This window comes from Sander vitreus, chromosome 8 (genome assembly GCF_031162955.1).
Source record: "Sander vitreus isolate 19-12246 chromosome 8, sanVit1, whole genome shotgun sequence".
NCBI classification, from domain to species: Eukaryota; Metazoa; Chordata; class Actinopteri; order Perciformes; family Percidae; genus Sander; species Sander vitreus.
The window spans coordinates 10,461,163-10,471,441 of NC_135862.1; positions in this window are offsets into that span (position 1 = coordinate 10,461,163).

The following is a 10,279-nucleotide window of genomic DNA, read 5'->3' on the forward strand; positions in this document are numbered from 1 at the left end:
CTACCTAATCTAAATCTGTGGCGCGCTGTGTGTAATAAATTATTAATTATGGATATTAAATGGCTGAATTTATCACTTTCAAAACAACCTGGGTGGATTTAGGAGATTGATGGCAGGAAAACAGGGTGTGTGTGTGTTTGTGTGTATGTGTGTCCATTTGAAAGTGTATATATACGTGGCGCCTGGTTAGCTCAGCTGGTGCGCCCTATGTACAGAGGCTACGTCCTTGTCACAGCGGCCGCAGGTTCGGTTCCGACCTGCCGCCCTTTGCTGCATGTCACCCCCCTCTCTCTCTCACTTTTCCTGACTTAAACTGTCCTACAAATAAAGGCACTAAAAGCCAAAAAAGAAAAAAAAAGAAAGTGTATATATACATATTTAAAGTTTAGAGTTTAAATCTCCTTATCCGGCCCAGCAGGAATCGGCACATAGGAAATACTTAGCCGAGGAGCAAATCCCTTCTCCCCATGCCCTCCAGCAACTCAGCAAACAGCGTTCCACATCAATGAATCAGTATCAGGAGCAAGGACACTGGAGGCTCGGCTGAGACGCAGGGTTGACTACACATAAGGGGATCATCTAAACTGAGACGTCTGCCATCTTGAGCTGTCACAACTCTTGTGTATAAACAAGGATACACGTGACAAACTTAATGAAATGACGGATGAGGTGAATAGAGAATCTAAGATCGTCTTGTTTCCCTGAACTCAATTATTTACCATCCTGACAATGCAGCACATTTAAAACAAGACCTGAAAGAGCACCTGCAAACTTTTCTTGTATTCACACAATATTGCGACAGTTTCAAGTACCTGCTCTCTACCGTTTCAAAATTAACTAACTAACAATGACTCGCATGGCAGCAAAACATAATAATAATAATAATAAACTCTATTTCTATAGCACTTTTCTCAAAATACTTTTCTCAAATACAACAAACAGAGGTGTCATAAAGCACCATATATATATATATATATATATATATATATATATATATATATATATATATATATGGTGGTTGTTGACATTTTTGCTGGTATTGTAAGAAAGAGAGAAAAGCCAAAAGAGCAGTAAGGAAAATGCAAAAAGTGGTGAAACGAGACTGTTCATGTCAGCAGTGCTGACTGATGCTTGAGTGGTTCTGAACCCATCTGAGCAGCAGGTTGAAGTCGTCTTAAGCCTACTATTGCTCAGCTGCTCCATCAGCCCGGAGGTATCTTCATAAAAAGCCGGTCTATCAGCCTGACAGTGAGGCTGAGGCGAAGATGTAGCACTCGACCCCTCACCATTTCAAATTACTATAACCTTCCTGCCACACACCTTAGTGAGACCGTGTTACCTTTTAAGGAGTTGTTATCACCGAGATATTGAAGTTGCTCGTCCATGTGATTTCACATCTGTGTGTGCGAGCGAGAGAGTGTGTGACTCCAAGCAGGTGGCGCATGGCAATAGATGACTGTGCAGTCTTATCTTCACTTTTCTATTTTGTCTTGAATCAATCCCCAGAGTGTAACAATACCTATTTCTCTCTGTATAATTGGACTGGATGACAAGCACATCTGAAGTCAACGGATGAAAGCCTCTCCTGACAGTGCTGTCTGGCCTGTGACATGACTTGAATGAGGAAGAGAAAACGCTACCACACATACACACAGAGGTGGAAAAAGTACTAAAATATTGTACTCATGTAAAAGTAAAAATACTTTGATGAAATATCACTTTCAAGTACAAGTGAAATTACCTATCTGAAAAATTACTCAAGTAAAAGTAATAAGTAGTTCATTTAAAATATACTTTAAGTAAAAGTTAGTTACATAAAAACAACTGTAAAACGGGGCGGGGGGGGATCTCTCCCATGTAGTGAAAAATAGGACCTAAAGGGGTCCTAAATCCAAAACAATTTTGTTTTTAATTAAAGAAAAATCTATACAAATGTATAAACATCTATACAAATGTATACACAATGTAATAACAACAGAACACATGTCACACATGACTTTAGATGTATGTGAATTCATTTAGCCAGTGTCCTACATACGTTGTCCTACGGGTTGCTAGAGCTAGACAAAAATTAGCAATGCCACGAAACATGTTGTTTTGCTAATTGGCAATTTGTTATTAGTCATGAAAACTTTGTTTGAAGTACCAATGCACAAATACTTACCAAAACATGCTTCCGCAGATTAGATGTGGAGCTACTAAATGCTGCCAGTTCAGTCACCTTTGGCAGGCACATCTGGCATTGCATGATGATACTATTGGCCCTCTTGAAATGTGGCCAAGGATTTTTGTCGTTTTGAGCAGCAGAATTCAATGTTTCAGCTAGCATTTCTACTGAAACAGTCTCTGAACCGTCGTCGCTCGCCTGATCCACCTCCATCTCCTTCTCAGTCTCCTACAGAAAGACTTGGCGCCTGGTAGGCGGCCTAGATGCTGATCATTCGTCACTGTAGTGGTTCCAGGCGCGATTTTTTTTCTTCCTTTTACTCAGTAACGGATGGGATTTGTAATGTAACGAAATACAATAATTCACTGAAAACGTAATCAAGTACATTATAAATTACCAATTTTAAAAACTACTTGAAAAATACAAAATACACAACAAAACTACTCAATACAGTAACGTGAGTAAATGTATTTCGTTACTTTCCACCTCTGCACACACACACATATGCTGTCGGTGCTACCACACATACACACACATAAACTATAGGTGCCTAAGACATAGATATACAAGAAAGGCGCAAAACCTACACACACATACTTACTCATTTGTCACACAAAGAAGCAAGGGAGATGAAATTATATAATTCCGTACAATGATCTCAAATCTGCCCTATAATAAATCTCATCTGTATTGTCAGAAACAAATTGCAGATTGAATTTATTGCAGTGCACAACAAATGTATGCTATCAAATGTTGCATTCTCCTTGCTTTGCATAACACTAGTGTGACAGACTGTTACTGTAGTTTGAATAGCTGCCAGTGAAAACAATTATTATTCAGTTTCCCCTGTATTCTAGCTCGCCTATTTATATCTGCGTGTGAGGTGTGAATGTAATATCCTACATCCTGATGCATAAAAACCCACACACAGGCACACAGGCACACAGGCACACAGACACACAGACACACAGACACACATACACACACACATACACATGCTAACAGGGTGTGAACAAAACACAGTGAATACATCTCAGAAACGAACTCAAGGAGATATTTGTAAAACCAAATTCCAAACTTGTGGCCCTAAAAGCACAAAATGTCTGTCTCTCTCTCTCTCTCTCTCTCTCTCTCTCTCTCTCTCTCTCTCTCTCTCTCTCTCTCTCTCGCTCGCTCTCTCTCGCTCTCTCTCTTAGTGTATTTGCTGTTCGCTTTGTTGCCACGGAAAAACTGCCATTACCCAAACATCCACACGCTGATGGACACTTACATTAAAAGTATCTTCCCCCTCTCTCTCCCTCTGTTAAGCCCCTCACTTCCATCTCGCTCCCCTGTCATCACTTACATCATTCAGTCAAGCAAGTAAACATCTCAGAGAAACTGTACTTCTCTCACTGTCACTGTTTTTGTTGTTCTAAGAACTGGAGCCCACAAAATGAAGAATCAGGCTTACGCTAAAAAAGCCAAAGGAAAATAGAAATCAGTATCAAGTATTCAAGATTTTTTCAGATGAATTAAAGCCACTGGTGGAACATTATGTGGTGCCTAAATCAATACCGTTACAAGGCCCAGAGTGAAATGTTTCTCTGAACAGAACATTGATTTATCTCCCCCAAGTTGGCTATATTCATACGCTCTAATGACACCCTCTGTGTCACATCATATACTATAACAAAGGTCTGTGTACATAGATGTACAGAATAGGTAGAGGAGTATATAATAGCAGCCATAAATCAATATGACACAATAGTCTAGAAGTGATTGGTTTTCTTTTTGTCCTTAAAATCTCCTTCACAACCTGAACATGGCCTCATGGAGTATATATTTCTTAACCTAAAGTGTATAACACAACACTAATTTGAAACAATGATTTATTTAAGTGAGAAAATTCTGCAGCCTGTGAGTAGAAAAAACTGCAGACTGGGAAGATGTTTATGAATAAAACAGAGCAAAACATTATTCATGCACCAATTTAATCATATAAACAGAGAGCAAAGAATTCATCTTAAGAATTTTTTTGTTTTTGTAATCACTGATACTGTGCTCTCTGTGTACTGTATGCAGCAGGTGGACCCATTATCATGAACATGTGTACCTGCAGTAAATACTAAAACTTAGAAAGAATTATTTTGAGGTTGGCAGATAAGTTAGTTAGTTCAATTCTTGAGGTTGCTGAATTACAATGGATTCATGCAAGGATTGTGAAATGTTTCCTTCTTCCTTCTGTCATTTTCTCGCTAGACACATACCAGACAGTAAAAAAAACATGAACCCCTTATACAGGATAAGGCTGGTGGTTTTCTACATTGTTCTTATTGTCAACAACAGCTTCATTCTGATGAACTGTAGTTTATTTTGAGTCAGTCCCATATACACTGCGCTGCTGGCATAAATGTGTATTAATCCACCACTGAAAATAGTCCCCAACAAATGTCCTACGTACTCTTGTTTGAGTAATGTTTGCTAAAAACTAGTGTCCAGCTGTTTTAGGAAATTATTTATCTTTTCTGAAAACTAAATTGTATATTTGTAACCCATTTTTAAAGCTGCACCAATGAGAATTTTTGTATTAACAGAAAATTATCTCTTCACTTTGAAGTTCCTCTAAGGTCTACGGAGCATTTTAACATCTTTTAGCTCTCTGTTTTTTTTTTTTTTCAATCCTGCAACTTTACTGTTATGGTTCGTAGTTTCCAGCTGCAGCAGGCAGCTGTTTTTTTTAACGGATTAACAGACAAAGATCGCAGCTAGCTGGAGTCCAAAGCAGAGCTAGAAGAAGAATATTTGACATAAACGTAACTTCAAATAGATGCTAATGTTGCTCTGTAGCTGATTTCCTAACACATTCAACATATGCACTTTCTAAGGGTAAAAATGTGTCAATGACTTCAGCTTGTTCTGCTTCCATGTGGCCAAATAATCAATAAATACTGCTATAAAGATTTGAGCAGGAACAAATGGGCTTAGGGCTGAGTGCCACAGCCAGGGTAGGGCAGAAAATACTGAGAGACTAACACATTGTTGGTTTTGGTCTTTTCATGGGATACACTGAGAGTAAAAAAAATACAGAATAACACCAGCATTATCTGTTAAAATATAATGCAACCCAATGCAACACCTCCACAAACCACAGTTTTAAAAGTACCAGAATTTACTTAACACCTCTCTGAGACTGCAACAACAAGGTAGCATGTATTGCATGACTGTTGTATTGTGATGCAATAGATTGTTAAGGCATGCATGATATTGTCTCTAGCTGAAGGGAAATTAAGTCCTTTGTTATGTGCAGTATGTGTGGTAGAGTTTGTAGTGTTTTTTTTAATGGGGAGAGCTGTGGGAATGATTTAATGATTCTCCCACAGCTTAGTGGATCCATCATCATCTGGCTTCCTGACACATTGGTCAGTAGCAGCAGGTGGTATGGTTTGGCTCAAGTGTAAGTGGCTTTCAGAATTCAGGATAGCCTGTCAGCCAGAGGCCCTTAAGGGAACAGCTTCACACCATGTCTGGTTGCAGAATGGCCTTTACACACTCCCTCTATTTCTGTCTCGTCCCGTGTGTGTGTGTGTGTGTGTGTGTGTGTGTGTGTGTGTGTGTGTGTGTGTGTGTGTGTGTGTGTGTGTGTGTGTGTGTGTGTGTGTGTGTGTGTGTGTGTGTGTCTGAAGTCGACATAGAAGCTCATCTCTCTTGTTTTGTGTGTGTGTGATGTAAAGCAAAGGAGGGAGAGGGTGTTAGGTGCATGGGTGTAAATCTCTGTCCGGCAGCACGTTGGGATGGGTGTTTGGGGACTGGTTGGAGAGCTGGCTCAGAGGAGCTCAGATTGATGAAGTGATGGTGATAGATGGAGGTAATATAGGCCTGGATGTCCTGTCTGTTGCCAGTGATGAGGCTGGTATGAATCACCCGTCTGGGGCTGCTGAACATGACGCTGCTCAATCCCCAGGCCTTCCACCCTGCCACCCCTCTCCGTCCCCTCCATCCCTTTATCTCTCTGCCTGTTGACTTTCCATCATTATGAGGAGATTGCTGCCTGAAAGAAACAAAGCATAAGCATTCAACAGCAAGACATTACTGTATCAATATGTGCTGATGCTTTGAAATATATTATGAAGCTTGTTTATCCATTTCGGAAAAAGACAGCGCATGCACAGTTCAAAGCGCTGCATGCTGTTCATTAATTTTGTCTCCAAACATCACTTGTTGAGTGATTGCGAGGCATGCGAGAAAAAAATCCAATCAACTCAGTCAGCCACTCCTCATGAATAGGGCCATTTGAATAAAGAAGGGCATCTGAAATTGCAGTGTTTGTGTCAACATAACAAGTTAATGATCTCAGATGATAATTGGTAGTTGGATGCTGGGGCGCTGTGTTGTGGCCCGTGAGGTTCAGTGGCAAGGACCTCCTGTGATAAAAGGAGCAGCATGAGGGCTTTCGAAGTGGCACGATGCTCTAGGCAACACAATTCATCATCGCCCCATGAATATTCATCCAGCTCTCTGTTTCCTCCAAGGCTGGTGAAAACATATCTGTATTAAGTATCTTCTATGTGCTGCGGTTTAAAAGACACCTGAACCTTCTGGCCTCTCATTACCACACTCAGCTCCCTGCCATGGAGAAAAGCCATCCTTCATTAAAATAAAGTGGAAATTCTCTCGCTCCGTGCACTAACAAGGCAGAGGTCAGACAGATGATTGTGAATTCACCCCTCTGCACGCATTCACTGGGGGTCACAAGTGGTGATTGTGATTGAGCTCGCTCCATAAAGTGTGCACAGGCCAAGCGGGCAGATGGATTTTTCTACCCCTGGTTGTGTGGTTTCTGCGTGAAAGAAGTCTGAGGCTTGTTGTTAGCAATTTAGGAACATTTTGTCTTTTCCTCTCCTGCCCTTCTCCCTGACAGGTGCCCAGAGTGCCACGGATTGGGCATCTTTTCAGCACTTTATCAGACCTGCAGGCTGTCCCTAGATTACAGTTTAGGGACGGGGCGCTTGACTGACAGGCCTTGGCCTCAGCGGTCCCTGGGGGGGGGGGGGGGGGGGAATTGTGATGGCTGCACTGACTCATACTTCTCTTACAATTTTCTCCAGGCTGGTTTCAGACTGTCAGGCTGAGAGAAAAGCTCCCTCTGCATAATTCATTAGACCTCCTCTCTTTTTCACTCTTGGCTGATTTGTGGCAGGCAGCGTAGCCCCATTGTTTAAGAAGAAAGAGTAATAGAGCTTGTCACAATATGTTAACATAGTTTATTGTTCACAGCAACAGTTTGGAAACAACTTAACTTCCTTTAAAACAGGCTATATTCTGCATCTCCAGTGTAGAATAATTATACTACTACTACTATGCTACTTTTAATTTATAATTGGCTAACAGCATACAAAAGGATTCATTAATGATCATCATAACTGCAATGTCAATAAACAGCTAAACTAAACCAAAACAGGATACAGCTATACAGGTTGCCTCTTCACCGAGCATTGTTTTGCAGCCAATTACCCCAGCATTGCCTGCATATGACACATACACAGGCCTGTCCTTTTGAAGCTTGTATACTGTCTCTGGTCATAATCTTGCTGGCATTTATTTCTTGGAAATCTGCAAGGGAAAATTTCTCATATTTGATGCTACATGACATTCCCTTTCACAGAATATGACTAAACAAACACATCCTCCACCACACAATCCTGCACGTTGAAGGCAGACGACAATTGCTGTCAATGTGGCAGTAAAGAAGGGCTCATACTCGTAGGGAGGTACTTTATATGAAACTGTGCCAATGCAGAGTCATATTGCCCTCTAAAACACCCAGCATGGATATAATATGCCAAAAAAAATGCACAAATATGTTGATAATGGTGCTGTTTGTAGATATGTTGTCTCTGTGTTGGTATGCTTTTGTATATCAAATTATACAAGGAGTGGGATGTTTAAATGGTGGTGATGGCACAGTGGATATGACACATTGGTGATTGGTGTGGGAGACCTGGGTTCCAATCCCACTGTGATACATCAACCAATGTGTCCCTGAGCAAGACACTTTACCCCTTGTTGCTCCAGAGGCGTGCAACCTCGGACATATATAGCAATTGTAAGTCGCTTTGGATAAAAGCGTCAGCTAAATGACATGTAATGTAAATACAGGCAGCTTCAGTTTGAGGTTAATCACAATGTATAGGTAAAATAAAATCTTAATTTTTCAGGAGATTTGATTCATTTGTGTAATAAAGCTAGTTTAGTTTACTTGCTTATATACAAGTAAAGTGTTCAGTATCAACTTATTAATAACTAATTACAACAACTAAACCCAGTTCCCCCACAGATGTCCCTGTTGTGAATTATCATTAGAGTTAGAGCTAACATTAGAAGAAAATCAAAAAAGAACATGTTTTTTTTTTTTTAAATACTGAACATGTCAGTATTTAAAAAAAAAACATCATCTAATGAGAGAGAACAAAAAGGAGGTAGTTCTTTTGCTCAAGAGAGTAATAACAGATTTCCACAGCTCCATTATTGTACTGTAATGCATTACAGGATATTTTATTAAATATCTGTAGTCTGTTACTGTGTCATATCATTTTGGACGTTTTTTCAGCATTTTTCATTGTTTATATTTATCTGCTACAGGTGTAACTTCCTTGTAACCTGACGCCCAAAATGGTTTGCTAACACCATGGATGTATTATAAGACCACATAGAATATGATCTTACCATTCCCGCATGATATCGCAAGAATCCAGCTGTCGTGCAAGGTAACCTCCTTGTTCTGTTGTTGAAAACAAACACTGTCTGAATAATGGAAGTAATTCCCAGTACAGATTAATTAAATTGATCATGAGTCTTGCTATGCTTGACAGAATGGAGATAATATTCATTTGCAGTTCAACGTTTCATTTTAGATAGGAAAATACCGATTTTGGACAAAAAAATGCCCCAGAGGAAGTTTTCAATGCTTGTTTAACAGGCAGAAAATAGAAGCAAAAATGTGCTTAATTTGAAAAGTAAACAGAACTTCTTTAGTATTCTGATGCTACTACACTCTTGGCTTCTCATGCAAAGCTATGGATTACCTGCTGGCATTATGAAACTGGAGCTGTTTTCTCTGTCGGCCAATGCTGAACATGAGTAAATAAGAATGCAAGATACATTTAAACCATGACAATCACAGTCCTTAAACAGTCAAAATGAAAGAGATGGAAAATGTTAAGAATACAAATAAAAAAGCAAAAATCTAAATGACCCTTGAACTGTCCTTTAACACACCAAACAAGCAGTGCTAGTGCTGTTTTCTGGGCTCATATACAAAAACATGTCCTGAAATCAATTTATGTAAGAATGTAATTCTTGGCATGAGTTTTACTCCAAAGGGACAAAACCTGTATATGTTCTAACTAGGGCTGTCAAATCGATTAAAAAATGTAATCTAATTAATTACATACTCTGTGATTAATTAATCGAAATTAATCGCATACATAATTAACGGTGCCTGAACCGATACTTTTTAAGAAAGTAAAAACAGAAAAGAAAAAAAAGTGTACTAAACAACAGTTGGTGACATTAAAGAACAGCTTGTTTATTGCTAAGCACATATGGTCAAAATTAAATGATTTAATAATAATGTATAACAATAACAATAACTTATTTCACTAGTAAATTGCTGTTGAACGACAAAAACAACAACCAGATAGGACATTTACAATAACTTCAAATGCACCACGAGGCTGTAGTTCACCAGTTTCATTGAACGCACCGGCTGCGTTGTTTCTCTGACGGCAGCTGCAGATTGTTACATACCGGTGTTGAATCCTCTACAGTAAAACACAGTCACACTTTACACCGTTTAGCGTTAGCTGTCAGCATTTTAACCGTGTTTAATCCAGCTACTAGCTAACGGTAGGCTAACGTTAGCTGCTGTTGAGTATTGTGTTAACTAGCGTCACATGCAGCGGTGTTTGTGTTTCCTGTAACGTCTGTTTCAGAGCAGCAGAGAGAAGCGCAGACAAATCACTGGCACCAGATTTTCGTCAGTATGCAAACGTCAATATGGAATGGATTCATCTGCGTTATTTTTTCTCAGATGAATTAATCGAATTTAACGCGTTATTTTGACAGCCCTAA